This window comes from Pogoniulus pusillus, chromosome 7 (assembly GCF_015220805.1).
Source record: "Pogoniulus pusillus isolate bPogPus1 chromosome 7, bPogPus1.pri, whole genome shotgun sequence".
Classification (NCBI taxonomy): Eukaryota; Metazoa; Chordata; class Aves; order Piciformes; family Lybiidae; genus Pogoniulus; species Pogoniulus pusillus.
The window spans coordinates 3975804-3997851 of NC_087270.1; positions in this window are offsets into that span (position 1 = coordinate 3975804).

Here is a 22048-nt window from a genome sequence, read left to right on the forward strand (position 1 = left end):
CCTGAACTTTTTCATTCCTCTTTTGCTTTTCTTCTCCTGTGCTTTTCCACATCCTCCAATCTGATAGGAAGTTTGTGCCCCTGAACGTGTGAACTGTGAGCAGTTAGCAGTGCTCACGAGGGGAACAGATGGCTTAGAGTCTGTGTTAGCACTGCTGGGTGTGCATCCAGCCAACTGAGCAGAGATTGGGAGTTATTTACAGCCAATCCATTTTTAATGATCCCTCTATCAGTTTGATAATGCTCTCAGTTAATGAGCTGCCTGAATACACAGTGAGTGTCTCCCCTCAGGGATATTTTACCCTGCAAGGCATGAACTGGAGAAGCTACCAAGTTGGCCTGAGAGCCCTAAGTGGATCTTGATTCTGCTGAGAAAGAATCTTGATAGGTCAGGAGGCTGAATGGAATACACCAAGAACCAGAGAATGGTTTAGGCTGGAAGGGAGCTCAAAGCTCAGCCAGTTCCAACCCCCTGCCATAGGTAGTTACATCACCCATCAGAACAGGTGGCTCAAGGCCTCATCCAAACTGGTCCTGAGCATCTCCAGGGAGGTTGTGGAGCACAGAAGCACAGAAGGTGATCTTTGATCACCTTCTGTGCTTCTGTGCTCCACAACCTCCTTGGGCAACCTGTGCCAGTGTCTCACCACCCTCACTGCAAACAACTTCTGCCTAACAGCCACTTTCAATTTCCTCTCTGCCACTTCAAACCCATTCCCTCTCCTCCTATCACACCAAGACCTTGTCAATAGCCTCTCCCCAGTCTTCCTGGAGCTTCCTTCACATCCTGCAAGGGCAGTCCAAGCTCTCCTGGAAGCCTTCTCTTCTCCAGGCTGCACAGCCCCAACTCTCTCAGCCTCTCCTCACAGCACAGCTGCTGCAGCCCTCTCAGCATCTCCATGGCCCTTTGTGATGGGGATTTATATCTGGTCAGATGCTGGAACAGACTGCCCAGGGACCTGTCTCCACCACCACCCCTGCAGGTGCTCAAGAATCAAGCAGGTTGGAGAAGACCTTCAAGATCATCTGGTCCAGCCTAGCACCCAACATTATCTGCTCAACGTGGACATGGCACTCTGGGAGGTGGTTTAATGGCCATGGTGGTGCTGGGTTACACTTTGCACTGGGTAATCTTGGAGGTCTCTTCCAATAAGCCAATTCTGTAATGCTGTGGTCTCAGAAAGGGTTTTTTGTACTGTCTCTCACAGTATCCCTGCATAGAAAATGTCCAGCACACAGCTAGGTATGGCCAGAATGAGAACAGGCCCAGCTGCTGGCCACTACCAACTGGTTCTCAATTTTACTGCTGGGGATTTACTTCTCATTAGAGAGAGAAGAAAAGGGAAAAAAAAGGGAAAAAAAGGGGGGGGGGGGGGGGGGGAAGGAAAAAAAGGGGAAAAGGTAAAAAAAGGAAATTAAAAAAAAGAAAAGAGGGAAAAAAGGAAAAAAAAAGAGAAAAAAGGGAAGAAAAGGGGAAAAAAGGAAATATAAAGAAAAGAGGGAAAAAAGGAAAAAAAGAGGAAAAAGGAAGAAAAGGGGAAAAAAGGAAATATAAAGAAAGAAAAGGGAAAAAGAAAAAAAAAGATAAAAGGAAAAGGGGGAAAAAAGGAAAAAGGAAAAAGGAAAAAAGGGGGAAAAGGAAAAAAAGGAGAAAGAGGAAAAAAAAAAAGAAAAAAGAGGAGAAAGGGTAAAAAAGAAAAAAGGAACAGATCAAAAAATAGGAAAAAAAGAGGGGGAGGAACGGAAAAAAGGGGGGAGAAAGGGAAAAAAAGGGAAAAATGAAAAAAGGAAAAAAGGAAAAAGGGGGGGAAGGGAAAAGGGGGAAAAAGGGGGGGAAAGGGGGAAAAAGGGGGGAAAAAAAGGAGAGGGAAAGGGGAAAAGGGGGGGAAAGGGTGGGGGAAAGAGAGGGGGAAAGAGAGGGGAAAAGAGGGAAAAAAGAAAAAAGGAAAAAAGGGGGGTAAAAGAATAATGGAAAAAAGGGGGGGAAGGGAAAAAATGAGCAAGGAAAAAAATGAGCAAAGGAATAAAAGGGGGGGAAAAGGAAAAAAAGAAAAAAGGGAAAAAAGGGGGTAAAGGGGAAAAGGGGGGAAAAGGAAAAAAGGATAAAAAAGGAAAAAAAGGGGGAAAGGGAAAAAGGGGGGGGAAATGGAAAAAAAGAGAAAAAATGAAAAAAAGGGAGGAAAGGAAAAAAGTAAAAAAATAGAAAAAAGGGGGGAAAGGGGAAAAGGGAAAAAAGGAAATAGGGAAAGAAGGGAAAGAAGGAAAAAAAGGAAATAGGGAAATAAGGGAAAAAAGGGAAAAGGGAAAGAAGGGGAAAAGGAAAAAAAGAGAAAAAAGGGGGAAAATGAAAAAATTAAAAAGGGAAAAAAGGGGGGGAAAAGGAAAAAAGAGAAAAAAGGGGGAAAAGGAAAAAATTAAAAAGGGGGAAAAAAAGGAAAAAGGAAAATAAAAGGAAAAAAAAAAGGAAAAAGGAAAATAAGAAGGAAAAAAGAAAACCAAGCCCATGTTGAGCAGTGCTGAAATAAAAAGCCTTCTTTTTTCCTCCACCTGCCCTTTGCAAGCTCTGCCTCTGGAATGCAAGGCCCATCCCTTTAATTATCCACCTATTACCCAGGGGTAGGGAAGTGTACATTAAATTAATGCAATGGATTAGCCCAGTTGCTCAGTGCTTATTAACAGGAAGAACTCCCAGATTCCATATTATGTACATCAGTAACTTTAATTGTGTTAGGCTGAGCTAGGAGAGAGCTATTTCAGGAGGTATCTCAACAGCATGACAATTTCTGTTGGCTTTTTGCCTGCTGGAGCTGGCTTTTTGGAGGCTTCCCTCAGAAATGGGAACTTATTATTGCTGTCAGTCGCTGCTTTTAGCAAACATGGCCTGATTAAAACTGCTCTGAAGTGGCTTTGAGGTTTGAGAGCTCTCCCTTGATGTCTCCGTGAGACAGGTGATGCTGGAGGGGCTGCTTCTTGCAGTGGGGTTAAGAGACAACAGTGTTAGTGAGGACAAACTGATTGAACAAAGGACCAGTTTGGGGGTTGACAGCAGTAAATACAATCATAGAGTCATAGAATCATAGAATCATACCATAATAGAATGGTTTAGGTTGGAAGGGACCTCAAAGCTCAGCCAGTTCCAACCCTCAGCCATAGGCAGGGACACCTCCCACTAGAACAGGTCACTCAAGGTCTCATCCAGGCTGGTCCTCAACACTTCCAGGGAGGTTGTGGAGCACAGAAGCACAGAACGAGGATATAGTTTAGGTGAATCTTGGAGAATAGGGTTCTAAGTTGGACTTGGTTGTCCTGAGGGGCTTTGCCCACCTGGGTGAATCTGTGATTCTGTGATTTCTGTGGGTGCATGGTCAGTTAATGTGAGCAGAGGAGGACTGTGCCTGTCCCATTAGAGACCTCTGCTGACAGCACCCAGCAGCAGCAAGGCAGGACACTGAGCCACCACTAACCATCAGCTGACAGCTAATTGGTTTTGCCACAGCAGGGCAAGGGAAGGAATCCTGCCCCTTGGCTCTGCTCTCCTCACACCCCACCTGCACTCCTGGGTGCACTTCTGGAGCCCCCAGCACAAGCAGCACATGGAAGTGTTGGAGCCAGTGCAGAGGAGGCCACCAAGATGCTGAGAGGGCTGCAGCAGCTGTGCTGTGAGGAGAGGCTGAGAGAGTTGGGGCTGTGCAGTCTGGAGAAGAGAAGGCTTCCAGGAGACCTTGGAGTGGCCTTCCAGGATCTGAAGGGGGTTCCAGGAGTGCTGTGGAGGGACTATTGACAAGGTCTTGTCATGAAAGGAGGAGGGAATGGGTTCGAAGTGGCAGAGAGGAGATTGAAAGTGGCTGTTAGGCAGAAGTTGTTTGCAGTGAGGGTGGTGAGAGACTGGCACAGGTTGCCCAAGGAGGTTGTGGAGCACAGAATGTGATCTAAAGAATGATCACATTCTGTCATTCTGGTCCTGAACACCTCTCTGAAAGTGTTCAGGACCAGATTGGATGAGGCCTTGAGCAACTATGCTTAGTGGGAGATGTCTCTGCCTGTGGCAGGGGGTTGGAACCTGATGATCCTCGAGGTCCCTTCCAACCTAAACCATTCTATGATTCTATGACTAGGAAGAAGCTCTGGACATTAGGAAGGTTTGGACATTAGGGAGAAGGTTTGGACATTAGGAAGAAGGTTTGGACATTACAGAGAAGTTGGGACATTAGCAAGAAGTTTGGGACTTTTAGAAGAGATTTGGACTTTTGAAAGATGCTTGGGCATTAGGAAGATGTTTTGGACCTTAGGAAGATGATTTGGACCTTGGGAACGTGTTTGGGCATTAGGAAGATGATTTGGACCTTGGGAAAGTGTTTGGCATTAGGAAGATGATTTGGACCTTGGGAATGTGTTTGGGCGTTAGGAAGATGGTTTGGACCTTGGGAAAGTATTTGGCATTAGGAAGATGATTTGGACCTTGGGAAGGTGTTTGAGCATTAGGAAGATGATTTGGACCTTGGGAAGGTGTTTGGGCATTAGGAAGATGATTTGCACCTTGGGAAGGTGTTTGGGCATTAGGAAGATGATTTGGACCTTGGGAAGGTGTTTGGGCATTAGGAAGATGGTTTGGACCTTGGGAAGGTGTTTGAGCATTAGGAAGATGATTTGGACCTTGGGAAGGTGTTTGGGCATTAGGAAGATGGTTTGGACCTTGGGAAGGTGTTTGGGCGTTAGGAAGATGATTTGGACCTTGGGAATGTGTTTGGGCGTTAGGAAGATGGTTTGGACCTTGGGAAAGTATTTGGCATTAGGAAGATGATTTGGACCTTGGGAAGGTGTTTGAGCATTAGGAAGATGATTTGGACCTTGGGAAGGTGTTTGGGCATTAGGAAGATGGTTTGGACCTTGGGAAGGTGTTTGGGCATTAGGAAGATGATTTGCACCTTGGGAAGGTGTTTGGGCATTAGGAAGATGATTTGGACCTTGGGAAGGTGTTTGGGCATTAGGAAGATGGTTTGGACCTTGGGAAGGTGTTTGGGCATTAGGAAGATGATTTGGACCTTGGGAAGGTGTTTGGGCATTAGGAAGATGATTTGGACCTTGGGAAGGTGTTTGAGCATTAGGAAGATGGTTTGGACCTTAGGAAGGTGTTTGGGCATTAGGAAGATGGTTTGGACCTTGGGAAGGTGTTTGGGCATTAGGAAGATGGTTTGGACCTTGGGAAAGTGTTTGGCATTAGGAAGATGGTTTGGACCTTGGGAACGTGTTTGGGCGTTAGGAAGATGGTTTGGACCTTGGGAAGGTGTTTGAGCATTAGGAAGATGATTTGGACCTTGGGAAGGTGTTTGGGCATTAGGAAGATCTTCAATCCCATTCGTTGCTTCTGTGCTCCACAACCTCCCTGGAGGTGTCCAGGACCAGATTGGATGAGTCCTAGAGAAACCTGTTCCAGTGGGAGGTGTCCTTGCCTATGGCAGAGAGGTTGGAACTGTCTGAGCTTTGAGGTCCCTTCCAATCTAAACCTGAAGGTGTTCAAGGCCAGGTTGGATGAAGCCTTTGAGCACCTTGCATCAGTGGGAGGTGTCCCTGCCCATACAGCATTTGAAGCTAGACGCTCTTTAAGGTCCCTTCCAAGCCAAGCCATTCTGTGATCCCATGGTTTCCCTGAACCATCCAACATGTTGGGCTTCTTAGCACAACCCAGGCAGAGCTGTGAGAGGAGAGAAGCAGTGGGAGCAGGCAGGTTGAAGTGGGAAACATCCTGCTGGGGATGGCTGGCTCAGCGCTGGGCGCGTTCTGCTCTGCTGAGGAAGAGGCTGCCACAATGGCATGGTGAAAGAGCTTAATGCCTAAATCCTTCCAGCCTCTGGAGAAGGATGAGGCAGTGACAGCAAGTCACTTTAACTCTGTCCAGCCACAGCTGGGGTGGGTTTGGCAGAATTAATTATTGAGAGCCAGGCAGGCAGGGTAATTAACTTCCAGCTGAATAGGAGCTTCTGAGCAGCGACGCTTTGCATTTCAGCCACCCCTCAAGCAACTCAACTGTCAAAGCTGGCCTGAGTTTGACAGAGTGGCTCCTGCCCAAAACCCCCTCCCAGACATCTGCTCCCAGACAAAAAAAAAGCAGATCCTGCAGGCAGTGCTTGCAGGCAACCACGTTGCAGCAGGCAAAAGAGAACCAATTCCCAAATTCTGGCTAATTGGCTCTGGGTTTGAGGCAATCCACAGAGCCTCAGGAGAGGAAAAAACAACAAGAAAAAAAGAAGAAGGATTTATTATGTGGCTTTTGGGGTGCTGGGCAGTGGAGCAAATTGAGTTTGGCCTTTTGGAAATCAATGGGCCAGGCTGGCTATCAGGCAGGTGCAGGCTGGGAAGGAATCCCAAGGGATTGGGTAGGAGGTAGGAGGAAAGCAGCAGGCATTTGTTGTTGTGGTCGTGGGTTTCTTTGTTGTGACGAGCAGGAGTGAGCAAAAATCAGCAGCCTTGCAGGAGCACTTCATCATTTATCTGCAACTCAAGAGCAGCTCACTGGAGTGATTCACTCTGAGGCAAAGCTATGCTGGAGTTATTTTCACACCTGCCCCCTTAATTCCTCTTTTTCTTAATAGAAATTGTGTAGTCCTTTAGTGGTTGTCTGTGCTGAAGTTATTTCCCCCCACACTTTTTCCTTTATTTAATACAAATCTGAGGTCCTTTAGTGTTTGTCTGTGCTGAAGTTATTTTTTCCCCCACTTTTTCCTTTATTTAATGCAAATTTGAGGTCCTTTAGTGGTTGTCTGTGCTGAAGTTATTTCCCCCCCCCCCCCCCCCCCCCCCCATTTTTTCCTTTATTTAATACAAATTTAAGGTCCTTTAGTGGTTGTCTATGCTGAAATTATTCCCCCCCCACTTTTTCCTTTATTTAATACAAATTTAAGGTCCTTTAGTGGTTGTCTGTGCTGAAGTTACTTCCCCCCCACACACACTTTTTCCTTTATTTAATACAAATTTGAGGTCCTTTAGTGGTTGTCTATGCTGAAATTATTTCCCCCCACTTTTTCCTTTATTTAATACAAATTTAAGGTCCTTTAGTGTTTGTCTATGCTGAAGTTATTTTTCCCCCACTTTTTCCTTTATTTAATACCAATTTAGGGTCCTTTAGTGGTTGTCTATGCTGAAATTATTCCCCCCCACTTTTTCCTTTATTTAATACAAATTTAAGGTCCTTTAGTGGTTGTCTGTGCTGAAGTTACTTCCCCCCCACACTTTTTCCTTTATTTAATACAAATTTGAGGTCCTTTAGTGTTTGTCTGTGCTGAAATTATTTTTTCCCCCACTTTTTCCTTTATTTAATGCAAATTTAAGGTCCTTTAGTGTTTGTCTATTCTGAAGTTATTTCCCCCCACACTTTTTCCTTTATTTAACACAAATTTAAGGTCCTTTAGTGTTTTTCTGTGATGAAATTATTTTCCCCCACTTTTTCCTTTATTTAATGCAAATCTGAGGTCCTTTAGAGTTTGTTTGTGCTGAAGTTATTTTCCCCCCACTTTTTCCTTTATTTAATACAAATTTAAGGTCCTTTAGTGTTTGTCTATGCTGAAGTTATTTCCCCCCACACTTTTTCCTTTATTTAACACAAATTTGAGGTCCTTTAGTGTTTGTCTGTGCTGAAGTTACTTTCCCCCACACTTTTCCCTTTATTTAACACAAAGTTGAGGTCCTTTAGTGTTTGTCTGTGCTGAAGTTATTTTTTCCCCCACTTTTTCCTTTATTTAATGCAAATTTGAGGTCCTTTAGTGGTTGTCTGTGCTGAAGTTATTTCCCCCCCCCCCCCCCCCCCCCCCATTTTTTCCTTTATTTAATACAAATTTAAGGTCCTTTAGTGTTTGTCTATGCTGAAGTTATTTTTCCCCCACTTTTTCCTTTATTTAATACCAATTTAAGGTCCTTTAGTGGTTGTCTGTGCTGAAATTATTTCCCCCCCACTTTTTCCTTTATTTAATACAAATTTAAGGTCCTTTAGTGGTTGTCTGTGCTGAAGTTACTTCCCCCCCCCACTTTTTCCTTTATTTAATACAAATTTGAGGTCCTTTAGTGTTTGTCTGTGCTGAAATTATTTTCCCCCCACTTTTTCCTTTATTTAATACAAATTTAAGGTCCTTTAGTGTTTGTCTGTGCTGAAGTTACTTCCCCCCCCACACTTTTTCCTTTATTTAATACAAATTTGAGGTCCTTTAGTGTTTGTCTGTGCTGAAGTTATTTCCCTCCACACTTTTCCCTTTATTTAACACAAATTTGAGGTCCTTTAGTGTTTGTCTATGCTGAAATTATTTTTTCCCCCACTTTTTCCTTTATTTAATGCAAATTTAAGGTCCTTTAGTGTTTGTCTATGCTGAAGTTATTTCCCCCCACACTTTTTCCTTTATTTAACACAAATTTAAGGTCCTTTAGTGTTTTTCTGTGCTGAAATTATTTTCCCCCACTTTTTCCTTTATTTAATACAAATCTGAGGTCCTTTAGTGTTTTTCTGTGCTGAAATTATTTTCCCCCACTTTTTCCTTTACTTAATACCAATTTAAGGTCCTTTAGTGATTGTCTATGTTGAAGTTATTTCCCCCCACACTTTTTCCTTTATTTAATGCAAATTTGAGGTCCTTTAGTGTTTGTCTATGCTGAAGTTATTTTTCCACCACTTTTTCCTTTTCTGAACAGAAGTTTGCAGTCATTTAGTGTTTGTCTATGCTGAAGTTATTTCCCCCACACACTTTCTCCTTTTCTAAGTAGAAATTGTGTAGTCCTTTAATGTTTGTCTATGCTGAAGTTATTTTCTCCCCCCACTTTCTTCTTTATTTAATACAAATTTGAGGTCCTTTAGCATTTGTCTATGCTGAAGCTACTTCCCCCCCCCCACCTTCTCCTTTATTTAATACAACTTTGAGGTCCTTTAGTGTTTGTCTGTGCTAAAGTTACTTTTCCCCCACTTTCTCCTTTTCTTAATAGAACTTTGTCATCCTTTACTGTTTGTCTATGTGAATTCTCCTTTTCTTAACAGAAATTGTATGGTCCTTTAGTGGTTGTCTATGCTGAAGTTATTTTTCCTTCCACTTTTTCCTTTATTTAATGCAAATTTAAGGTCCTTTAGTGTTTGTCTATGCTGAAGTTATTTTCCCCCCACTTTTTCCTTTTCTTAATAGAAATTTGTAGTCATTTAGTGTTTATCTATGCTGAATTCTCCTTTTCTTAATAGAAATTGTGTAGTCATTGAGTGTTTGTCTATGCTGAAGTTATTTCCCCCCCCCCCCCTCAACTTTCTCCTCTTGAATCATAGAATCAACCAGGTTGGAAGAGACCTCCAAGATCATCCAGTCTATTTAATATAAATTTGAGGTCCTTTAGTGTTTGGTGGAAAAATAACTTCAACATAGACACTTTCTCCTTTTCTTAATAGATTTTTTTAGTCATTTGTTATTTGTCTATGCTGAAGTCACTTTTCCACCACTCTCTCCTTTTCTTAATAGAAATTGTGTGGTCTTTTAGTGTTTGTCTATGCTGAAGTTATTCCCTCCCACTTTCTCCTCTATTTCATACAAATTTGAGGTCCTTTAGTGTTTGTCTGTGCTGAATTCTCCTTCACTTAGAAATTTGTAGTCACTGAGTGTTTATATCTGTTGAAGTTATTTTCCCCCCACTTTTTCCTTTAGTTAATACAGATTTGAGGTCCTTTAGTGTTTGTCTATGCTGAAGTTATTTTCCCCCCACTTTCTCCTTTTCTTAATAGAACTTTGTAGTCATTTAGTGTTTGTCTATGCTGAATTCTCCTCTTCTTAACAGAAATTGTGCAGCCATTTAGTGTTTGTCTATGCTGAAATTATTTTCCCCCCACTTTCTCCTTTATTTAATGCAAATTTGAGGTCCTTTATTGTTTGGTGGAAAAATAACTTCAACATAGACTCTTTCTTTCCTTTTCTTAATAGAAATTGTGTAGCCCTTTAGTGTTTGTCTATACTGAAGCTATTTTTTCCCCCCAGTTTCTCCTTTATTTAATACAAATTTGAGGTCCTTCAGTGTTTGTCTATACTGAAGTCATTTCCCCACCCCCCATGTTCTCCTTTTCTTAATACAAGTTTGTAGCCATTTAGTGTTTGTCTATGCTGAATTCTCCTTAATAGAAATTGTGTAGTCAGATTTTGGCTATGCTGAAGTTATTTCCTCCCCCTAGTTTCTCCTTTTCTTGATACAAATTTGTAGTCATTTAGTGTTTGTCTATGCTGAAGCTTTCCCCCACCACCACTTTCTTCTTTTCTTTATAGAATTTTGTAGTCCTTTACTGTTTTCCTATGCTGAATTCTCCTTATCTAAATAGAAATTGTGTAGCCCTTTAGTGTTTGTCTATGCTGAAGTTATTCCCCCCCACCCCACCCCCACTTACTCCTTCAGTTAATACAAATTTGAGGTCCTTTAGTGTTTGTCTATGTTGGAGTTATTTTTTCCCCAGTTTCTCCTTTATTTAATACAAATTTGTAGTCATTTAGTGTTTGTCTATGCTGAAGTTATTTTTTCCCCCAGTTATTCCCTAACCCCCCCAGTTTCTCCTTTTCTTAATACAAGTTTGTAGCCATTTAGTGTTTGTCTATGCTGAAGTTATTTCCCCCCACTTTCTCCTTTAGTTAATGCAAATTTGAGGTCTTTTAGTGTTTGGTGGAAAAATAACTCCAACATAGACACTTTCTCCTTTTCTTAATAGAAATTGTGTAGTCCTTTAGTGTTTGTCTACACTGAAGTTATTTTTCTTCCAGTTTCTCCTCTACAAACAGATTTTTTTTTGGTCCTAAAGTGATTGTCTATATTGAAGTTAATTCCCCCCCACCCTTATCACAGAGGGTGGAACATTAATTGGTGCAAGAGGATATTCTATAACAATAGATAATTTATTAATTCAATATTCTGAGCTCTCACCACCTCCAACCACTGAATTTTAGCATTAGTATTTCTTCTTACATGGATATTGAAGACTCTAGGAATGACATCAAACAGTGACTTGTTCATAACTAGCAAACATTCAAACTATAAACAGAGAGAGGAATTCCTCTGCAGGCAAATGCCACCTGGGGTCAGTATGCTGCTTGCCCAGTAGATGGGCCCAGGCTCTTTCTGCTCTATGGCAGAAGGCAGTAGAGAATTACAGAGGCATTAAAGCATTTACTCACAAATTCTTATCAATTATCAATCACCCTCCAGGGCTACATCACAGCCTATGCAAGTGTCTAATCTTCAGGGGAGTCTTTGCCTGTGGACATTGAGGCTGGAATCCTCCTGGTTTCAGGGGAAAGGATGCAGACATGCAGACAATCTCTGACCTTGTTCTCCTGGATCATCTGTGTCTATGTCCAGGAATTCTTAGGCAGGACCTTCAGGTGCAGAGGGCAGATGTTGTGCAGTCTCACCACGGTGTCATGCTGACCACACAGGCTGACTGTGTGCAGACAATCCAGGGTCTGCTCCTGGTAACTCACAGCAGTGGAGATTAGCAGGCAGCAATAAGGCAGCAGGAGTGCAATAGGATGCATGGCTGCACAGGAGACTCTGTTTCTGCAGAGAAAAGTAGATAGCAAAGGCAAATAGCAGCAAAGCAAGCAGGCATTGGAGCGAGCACTGCGGGTAGGCACTGTGGGTGAGCACATTGTCCACCTGTCTACTCCTGTTTATTAGATGTAGGCTGAGATTAATGGCCCCTTGGCCACCAGACTGATCAATCAGCTTGGCAGTTCACCAAAGCATACCATAATAGGCCCCCCCAAATGTGGGGAGAGCATGGGTCTTGTCCTGGTAAGCCATAAGCTAGGTGCGTGGGCTTACACAACCACATTACACAACCTGGGCAAGCCAGACTTTGTGGCACCAGGTCTATGGTGTCCCTTTGATAGGTAAACAGGTATAAAAGTCTATCTGGGGCCTCTGGGCCCTCCACAACACCCCCACTTTCTCCTTTTCTCAATAGAATATTTTAGTCCTTTAGTGTTGGTCTATGCTGAAGTTATTCCCCCCCCCCCCCCCCAGTTTCTCCTTTTCTTAATAGAAATTTGTAGCCATTTAGTGTTTGTCTATCACAAGATGATTTTTTTTCTACCAGTTTCTCCTTATTCAACAGATTTTTTTAGTCTCTTAGTGTTTGTCTATGCTGAAGTTATTTTTCCTCCCTACTTTCTCCTTTTCTTAACAGATATTTTTATTCATTGAGTGATTGTCTACACTGAAGTTGTTTTTTCCCCCCCACTTTCTCCTTTTCTTAATACAAATTTGTAGTCTTTTAGTGTTTGTCTATGCTGAAGTTATTTTCCCTCCCTACTTTCTCCTTTTCTTAATAGATATTTGTATTCATTGAGTGATTGTCTACATTGAAGTTGGTTTTTCCCCCCACTTTCTCCTTTTCTTAATACAAATTTGTAGTCTTTTAGTGTTTGTCTATGCTGAAGTTATTTCCCCCCCCAGTTTCTCCATTATAAATAGAATTGTTTGGTCATTTGGTGGTTGTCTATGTTGAAGTTATTTCCCCCCCTCCACCACCACTTTCTCCTCTTCTTAAGAGAAGTTTGTAGTCATTTAGTGATTGCCTATGCTGAAGTCTCCTTTTCTTAGTACAAATCTGTAGTCATTAAGTGATTGTCTATGCTGAAGTTATTTCCTACCCCCACTTTCTCCTTCTCTTACTACAACTTTGTAGTCATTTAGGGTTTGTCTATGCTGAAGTTATTTCTCACACACACTCTTTCTCTTTTTCTCAATACAAATTTGTAGTCATTTAGGGTTTGTCCATGATGAAATTATTTCCACACACACACCCCCCCCCCCCCAGTTTCTGCCAGGGTAGGTATAGGCTGGATATTAGGAAGTTGTTCTTCACAGAGAGAGTGATTTCCCATTGGAATGGGCTGCCCAGGGAGGTGGTGGAGGCACCATCCCTGGGGGTCTAGGGAGGTGGTGGAGGCACCATCCCTGGGGGTCTTCAAGCAAAGCCTGGATGAGGCACTTAGTGCCATGGTCTGGTTGACTGAACAGGGCTGGGTGCTAGGTTGGCCTGGATGATCTTGGAAGTCTCTTCCAACCTGGTTGACTCTGTGAGTCTATGAATTGTTTGGTCATTTAGTGATTGCCTACACTGAATCATCCTTCTCTTAATAGAATCATAGAATCAACCAGGTTGGAAGAGACCTCCAAGATCATCCAGTCCAACCTAGCACCCAGCCCCAACCAATCAACTAGACCAGAAGTTTGTAGTCATCTAGTGTTTGTCTAAGCTGAAGTTATTTTTCCCCCAGTTCCTTCTTTTCTTGACAAAAAATTGTAGTTATTGAGTGTTTGTCTATGTTGAAGTTATTCTTCCACTACTTTCTCCTTTTCTTAATAGAAATTGTGTAGTTAGTGTTTGTCTATGCTGAAGTTATTCCCTCCCCCCTTTTCTTCATACAAATTTCATAGAATCACATGATTGTAGCATCAAGCAGGTTGGAAGAGACCTCCAAGCTGAGCCAGCCCAACCTAGCACCCAGCCCTAGCCAATCAACCAGACCATGGCACTAAATGTCCTCATTCAGGCTTGGCTTCAACACCTCCAGGGATGGGGACTCCACCACCTCCCTGGGCAGCCCATTCCAATGCCAATCACTCTCTCTGCCAACAACTTCCTCCTAAGATCCAGCCTAGACCTCCCCTGGCACAGCTTCAGGCTGTGTCCCCTTGTTCTATTGCTGGGTGCCTGGGAGCAGAGTCCAACCCCACCTGGCTACAACCTTCCTTCAGGGAGCTGCAGACAGCAATGAGCTCTGCCCTGAGCCTCCTCTGCAGGCTGAACAATTTCTTAATACAAATTTGTAGCCATTTAGTGATTGTTTATATTAAAATTACTTTTCCCCCCCAGTTTCTCCTTTTTTAATAGACATTTTTAAGTCATTTAGTGATTGTCTATATTGAACTTTTTTTCCCCCAGTTTCTCCTCTTTTAATAGACATTTTTTAGTCATGTAGTGTTTGTCTATACTGAAGTTATTTTCCCCACAGTTTCTCCTTTATAAATAGAATTTTGTGGTCATTTGGTGATTGTCTATGCTGAAGTTGGTTCCCCCCCCCCTCCCCCCCAGTTTCTCCTTTTTTAATCTCCATTTTTTCTCTCTCTGGTTGTGGAATCTCCTTCTCTGGAGCCTTTCCAGGCTTGTCTGGATGTGTTCCTCTGTGACCTGAGCTAGATTTTGTGGTTCTGCTCTGGCAGGGGGATTGGACTGGATGATCATAGAATCAAACAGGTTGGAAGAGACCTCCAAGCTCATCCAGTCCAACCTAGCACCCAGCCCTAGCCAATCAACCAGACCATGGCACTAAGTGCCTCATCCAGGCTTTGCTTGAAGACCCCCAGGGACGGTGCCTCCACCACCTCCCTGGGCAGCCCATTCCAATGCCAATCACTCTCTCTGTGAAGAACTTCTTCCTAACATCCAGCCTAGACCTACCCTGGCACAACTTGAGACTGTGTCCCCTTGTTCTATTGCTGGTTGCCTGGGAGAAGAGGCCACCCCCCACCTGGATCTCCTTGGGTCCTTTCCAACATCTGACATCCTCTGAGCTTGTAATAGATTTTTTTAAGTCATTTAGTGATGAGTGAAAAAAAAAATGAAGACATTTCTTAATAAAAATTGGCTCAACTGAATAAACTAAAGGTAATAATTTAAGGAACAAAAGGGAACACACTGCTAAAAAGAATTTCACTAACAAAAGGGAGTGAGTTGCATAAGTAAATGAAAATTAATTTCCTGAAGAGCAATAGGGGAAATAAATAACAAATAGAATCAATAAAAATTGCACTTCACTGGGTCATAGAATCACAGAGTGGTAGGGGTTGGAAGGGACCTCCAAAGGTCATCCAGTCCAACCCCCCTGTCAGAGCAGGGCACACAGGAACACATCCAGGGGGTGCCTGGAAAGGCTCCAGAGAAGGAGACTCCACAACCTCTCTGGACAGCCTGCTCCAGGCCTCCAGCACTCTTACTGGAATGAATTTTCTCCTCCCATTGAGGTGGGACTTCTTGGGTTTGAGTTGCTGTGAGTGACCCGGATTTAGCAGAGGGATTGGGCTGGGAGATCCTCCAGAGGTCCCTTCCAATCCCTACCATTCTGGGACTCTGTGGCTGTAGTGGCTTAGCCATCACCCACCTGGCTCTGACCTCCTTCCTTTCAGGGAGCTGTAGAGAGCCAGAAGGTTTGTCCTTAGCTTCGTGTTCTCCAGACAGAGCACCCCAAGCTCCCTCAGCTGCTCCTCCCCAGGCCCTTCCCCACCTTTGGTGCCCTTCTCTGGACTTGCTCCAGCTCCTCAATGTCTTTCTTGTAGTGAGGGCTCCAAATTCAGGCTTCAAGAGGTGGCCTCATCAGTGCTGTCTTGGTCTTTTCTCCCAGGCATCCAGTAACAGAACAAGGGGACACAGCCTGAAGCTGTGCCAGGGCAGGTTGAGGATGGATGTTAGAAGGAAGTTGCTGGCAGAGAGAGTGATTGGCATTGGAATGGGCTGCCCAGGGAGCTGGTGGAGTCACCACCCCTGGAGGTGTTTATAAGGAGGCTGGATTAAGCACTTAGTGCCAAGGCTTAGTCAATCAGAAGGGCCAGGTGACAGATTGGACTCCATGATCCTAGAGGTCTCTTCCAACCTGGTTTGTTCTGTGCTGAGTCCAGGAGAACAAGCACTTCCCTGGCCCTTCTGGTCACACTTTTCCTGATGCAGGCCAGGATGCTGGTGGCCTTCATGGCCACCTGGTCACACACTTGCTCACGTTCACTCTGCAGACAGCTGCAGTGCATGCAGCCAGGGAAGTGTAGGCAAAAGGAGCAAGCATGGACATCCCTTCACTCCCATTTTCTGGATGCCAGTGACACCCTGAAATGAGAGATGACAATCATACTCCAAGGGACCAGCATGAAGCTCCATCCCTTGAGGGGTTTCAAAGGCATTAGGAGAACCTTGTTGAATGGAAGGGTTCTCAAAGCCAGGTGAGGGTTAGGAGGGGAGGGAGAGGGCACCCAGAGGGAGGGAGAGGGCACCCAGAGGGAGGGAGAGGGCACCCAGAGGGAGGGAGAGGGCACCCAGAGGGAGGGAGAGGGCACCCAGAGGGAGGGAGAGGGCACCCAGAGGGAGGGAGAGGGCACCCAGAGGGAGGGAGAGGCTTCAAGTTGCAGCAGGGGAGCTTTAGCTTAGAGATGAGAAGAAATTTGTTGCCTGGAAGGATTCTCCAAGCCTGGCACAGGCTGCCCAGGGAGGTGGCTGAATGCCCATCCCTGGAGGTGTTTGGAAGGGGCAGAGCTGTGGTGCTGAGGGCCATGGCTTAGCCCCAGCTTTGGTGCACTTAGAGAATGGTTGGGCTGGGTGATTTCAAAGGGCTTCCTCAACCCAAACGATTCTCTGCCTCCAAGTGGCAAAGGCATCCCCTCCACACTGCAGATTTCATGCACACAGCAGCAAGGAAACAAGAAATGGATGATGGTAGCAGCTCAATAAACACCCTCAGTAGGAACTGATGGTGCCTGCCAGGTAACTGAAATCCAGTTTCATGTCTAACCTGCCTCTTTTCTGCCAGCACACAGCCTGAAGGAGCAAATCTTTTCCTCTCCACTTTGGACAAAGTGGCTCTTTTCAGCACAGAGAGACTGATGGTTTGGGTTTCTTCCCCCCCCACACACCCTGTGGCCACATGAGAGGACAATTAACAGTGAAAACACAGTAGGGCTGCTGGCTGCAAGCATGCAGAGCATGGGGGGGGGATGTGTCCCCTGTTGCTTCTGGACTGCCACCAGCCTGGAAATGAAACTTTCTGGAGGCTTTCTGAAGATTCATGGCAAAAGCAAGCTCCAAACCCACAGCCAAGCAGTGGTGTGAAGCATCTCAGCTCTCCTCTCCCCCTTCACCACCCCTAGAAGCACTGCCAGCACATCTGGCTTAGGCTCCAGAAGGGAATGAAGAAGCTGGGAGGGAAGATGAAGTGAATCTGTCAGCTTATGCTTGCATGCCAAGCTGCTGTGGTGAGGACGTGCCCTGCACAATGCAACCTCCTCCAGCCCCTCATCCTCTCCTACACCCTGGCTGTAGGCTACTGCACTCCCCAATTCTCCCACACATATACCATGGGAGAGCTGCAAACCTTCAGACAGGGCTTGACAAAGGGTTGGGATGCACAGAGGAGGAGATGACCTGTTTTAGTTTTGGCCTTTCTGCTCTGCTGTAGGACAAAGAGCAGCAAAGGTTTAAACTGGCAGAGGGGAGGTAAAGGCTGGATGTTAGGAAATGAGAGTGGTGAGACACTGGCACAGGTTGCCCAGGGAGGTTGTGGAGCACAGAAGGTGATCAAAGATCTGCTTCTGTGCTCCACAACCTCCCTGGAAGTGTGCAGGACCAGGTTGGATGAGGCCTGGAGTGACTTGTTCTAGTGGGAGGTGTTGCTGCCTATGCTGGTTCAGCTTTGAGGTCTCTTCCAAACTAACCCATTCTATGATTCTATGATTGAGGCACCCTGAGTGAGTCTGTGGATAGCACTGAGCTGAGTGGCAGTGTTTTATCTGCTGAAGGGTAGGGAGGATCTGCAGAGGGGCTTGACCATGCTGGAGCCATGGGGTGAAGTCGATGGGATGAGGTTGAACAAGACTAAGTGCTACACTTGGGTCACAAAAAGCTGATGAATGCCTGGAGAAGAGAAGGCTTCCAAGATGCTGAGAGGGCTGCAGCAGCTCTGCTCTGAGGACAGGCTGAGAGAGTTGGGGATCTACAGCCTGAAGAAGAGCACAGGCTGCTCAGGGAGGTGACTGAATGCCCATCCTTGGAGGTATTTCAGAGAGGCAGAGTTATGGAAGTGAGGGCCAGGGCTCAGCCTCAGCCCTAGCAGATAGAGAATGGTTGGGCTGGGTGGTTCTAAAGGGCTTCTTCAACCAAAAAAGGGGTCATGGGCTCGAGGTGTCTAAATAGTGCATGGCCATGGTACTCTGGGACAGGGTTTAATGGCCATGGTGGGGTGGAGTTGAGCTGCTGGCTGCACTGGATGATGCTCTTAGAGAGTTCTTCCAACCCAAAACAATTCTATGGCAGCTCAATGATGCTCCCCCACAAGCTTCCAGTTCAGCCAATTACTTCAGCTCATCAGAAGTGAGCAGCAAGCAGCAGCCAAGCAGAGAAGAGCTCAGCCAAAGTGAAGAGGCTCAAGCAGCATCTGTGGCTGATGTAAGAACGTCCATGGAGCCTATTCCTACCTAAACCGGGGGGCCACCAGGCCCCCCGGCCTTTAGATCCCCTCCACCAGTCACCCAGTGTGCACCAGGGGCACTCACCAGTCCTGATGGGAGGAGGATCCCTCTGCCCAGTTGGGCAAGCTTAGGGCTTGCTTGTCCTGGGGCTGGTTATAAAGGGGAGTGGGCAGGGAGGGCAAAGTGGTCCCACCTGGGGTGGGAGGAGACTGCAACAGCACTCAAGTGCTTTGGGTTTGGGGAATAAAAGGGGGGAAATGCAGTGTGGGGTGGAAAAGGGGCAGGGATAGGTGGGTAGGTGGTGCTGAAAGGAAAGTGATGGAGAAGAAAAGAGGGAGATAGGGGAAGAAAAGGAAAGGAAAAGTGCACAGAATGCTTGGACTGGATGATCTTTGGAGGTCCATTCCAGGTAAAGTGCACAGAATGCTTGGACTGGATGATCTCTGGAGGTCCATTTCAGGCAAAGTGCACAGAATGCTTGGACTGGATGATCTCTGGAGGTCCCTTCCAGCCCCTAACATCCTGTGGTTCTGTGATACCTGCAGGCAAAGTGCACAGAATGCTCAGACTGGATGATCTTAAAGGTCTGAGATGATTCCATGGCTGCACTCACACTGCTCTGCCCTCACAACCATTACCTTTGAGGAGATTTTCCCTTGCTGCTGGATAAAAGCATCAGGATTGGGTTTTTTTGTACCATCTTCCTAATCTATGAACACAGTATCACTTTTCACCCTCACTTTGCACACCTGTGAACTGCTTAGCTCCAGTCACATCCCTCATACAACCATGGCTTGGCTTTCATTCTCTCCTCCTGCAATCTCACTGTTCACCCTCCCTTTGCATAGCTGTGAATTGCTTAGCTCCAGTCACATCCTTCCTAAAACAGGATCAGAGGCTCACAGGTTGTTAGGGGTCGGAAGGGACCCAAGGAGATCATCGAGTCCAAACCCCTGAGCCAGAGCAGGACAATCCTATCTGACACAGATCACACAGGAACACATCCAGACAGGCCTGGAAAGGCTCCAGAGAAGGAGACTCCACAACCTCCCTGGGCAGCCTGTGCCAGTGCTCTGGGACCCTCACACTAAAGAAGTTCCCCCTTGTGTTGAGGCAGAACCTCTTTTGCTGCAACTTACACCCATTGCTGCTTGTCCTATCCCAGGGAGCAGTGAGCAGAGCCTGTCCTCCCCCTCCTGACAGCCCTCAGATACTTATAAACATTTATCAAATCTCCTCTAAGTCTCCTTTTCTCCAGACTAAGCAGCCCCAGGTCCCTCAGCCTCTCCTCATCAGCCATGCCCTCCTGTCCCCTCACCATCCTCCTAGCCTTCCACTGGACCCTCTCCAGCAGATCCCTGTCCCTCTTCAAGTGGAGAGCCCAAAACTGAACACAGGATTCAAGATGAGGTCTCAGCAGGGCAGAGGAGAGGGAGAGGAGAACCTGCCTTGATCTGCTGGACACACTGCTCCTAACACACCCCAGGATCCCATTGGCCCTCTTGGCCACAAGGGCACATTGCTGTGCCATGGATGTTCTCCACCAGCACCCCCAGGTCCCTCTCCACAGGGCTGCTCTCCAGCAGTCACCTCCCAGCCTGTGCTGGTGCAGTTTGTTATTCCTCCCCAGGTGCAGGACTCTGCACTTGTCCTTGTTGAACTTCATCTGGTTCTTCTGTGCCCAGCTCTCCAGTCTGTGCAGGTCTCTCTGGATGGCCTCACAGCCTGCAGCTGTCTCAGCCAAGCCTCCCAGCTTGGTGTCAGCAGCAAACTTGCTGAGCAGCCTCTGTGTGCCCTCATGCATGTCACCGGTGAAGATGTTGAACCATGGGAAGAGTCCAGCAGCAGGACACCACCTCATTAACTCTTGCAGCTCCCTTTGCTGCTAAACAGCTCATTTCTAGGGATGAATTCTCCCTCCTGCTGCTCAGAGCACACATGGAGCCCTCACAGGGGATGTCTGCATGAAAGCAGCACAGCAGCTTCCAGCGCCCTGAGGACCCTTCAGCTTTTAAGGCAGACAGCAGCATTTTGTCTGCCACCAAAAAGGTTCTGAGGCTGAGGAAACCTTGCTTTGTCTCCAGGGCTGACAGATGTACCTCAATAAAGTATTTAGTTGCCAAGAGGCTTGGCAAACTCCAGGTAGCTTGATGTAGGGTGGGAAGCCCTGCTCTGTGCAGAGCTTGTGAGCCAGGGTTGCTTGAAAGAGGTGAGGCAAAGTGGCAGATGCTGCACACCAAAGACACAACCTTCTGCACAGGAGAAGCTCTTTGGTTTGGCTACAGCCTGGAAGCTTTCTCTCCTTGTTGCCCCTTTTTTTCTGATCACTTTTGAAAAGGTAGAGGCAGGGGAGAGAGTGAGCATGGCTGGAGCACCCTCAGCAGGTTTGCTGAGCACACCAAGCTGTGTGGTGCAGCAGCCAGGCTGGAGGGCAGGGATCCAGCCAGAGGGACCTGCAGAGGTGGGCACAAGCCAACCCCAGAAGGTTCAACAAGACCAAGTGCAAGGTTCTGCAGCTGGGTGGAGGCAATGCCAAGCACCAATGCAGGCTGGGCAGGGAGTGGCTGGAGAGCAGCCCTGAGGAGAGGGACTTGGGAGTGCTGCTGGAGGAGAAGCTCAACAGGAGCCAGCAGTGTGCACTTGCAGCCCAGAAAGCCAAGCAGAGCCTGGGCTGCAGCAGCAGAAGTGTGGCCAGCAGGGCCAGGGAGGGGATTCTCCTCCTCTGCTGTGCTCTGCTGAGATCCCACCTGGAGTACTGCATCCAGTGCTGGAGCCCCTGGGACAAGAGGGCTGTGGAGATGCTGGAGTGTGTCCAGAGCAGGGCCCCGAGGATGCTGAGAGGCTGCAGCAGCTCTGCTGTGAGCACAGAGTGAAAGAGTTGGGGCTGTGCAGTCTGGAGCAGAGGAGGCTCCCAGGGGACCTTCTTGTGGTATCTGAAGGGGGCTCCAAAAAAGCTGGGGAGGGACTTTTGAGGCTATCAGGGAATGACAGGACTGGGGGAAATGGAGCAAAGCTGGAGGTGGGGAGAGTCAGAGTGGAGGTGAGGAGAAAGTTCTTCCCTGAGAGAGTCATTGGACACTGGAATGGGCTGCCCGGGGAGGTGGTGGAGTCGCCGTCCCTGGAGCTGTTCAAGGCAGGATTGGACGTGGCACTTGGTGCCATGGTCTGGCCTTGAGCTCTGTGGCAAAGGGTTGGACTTGATGATCTATGAGGTCTCTTCCAACCTTGCTGATACTGGGATACTGTGATCATGAGAGTAGGCAGAGGCTGGAATGGGTTGTCCAGGGAGTTTCAATCTCCCCTCTGCCGCTTTAAACCCATTCCTCCTCCTCCTCTCATTACAAGACCTTGTCAACCATCCCTCTCCAGCCTTCCTCTCCTCCAGACCTCTGACCAAGACATTAAGCAAGATTTGCCCCAAATGAAATGAAGGAAACATTTGGAACTCATAGGATGGGTGCAGGGTAGGACTAAGTGGAATAAACCACCTAAGCATTAGGCAGGAGCTCAGATTAAGCATTGTCAGCGGCTGGCATGGCCAAAAACTACCTCGAATGTGTTACTTTTACTGGCACAAAGACATGTCCCAGCTACTGTTAGGAGGTGGAATGGTCTGGAAGCACCCTGGGAAAACATCAATCTTCTGCCTTCAGAGCTGCTTGTTAGGCTGAGCTGAGGAGCACATCAGCTATGCTGAGGACGTAGTCACCAGCAGCTCAGGAACAAAAACCAAACCCAAAGCACCAAATGTTCATTTACATTAGGATCACAGAGGCAGCAGCAGGCTGATAGTTTAACCCCCTCTGCTCTGGAGAGCATCC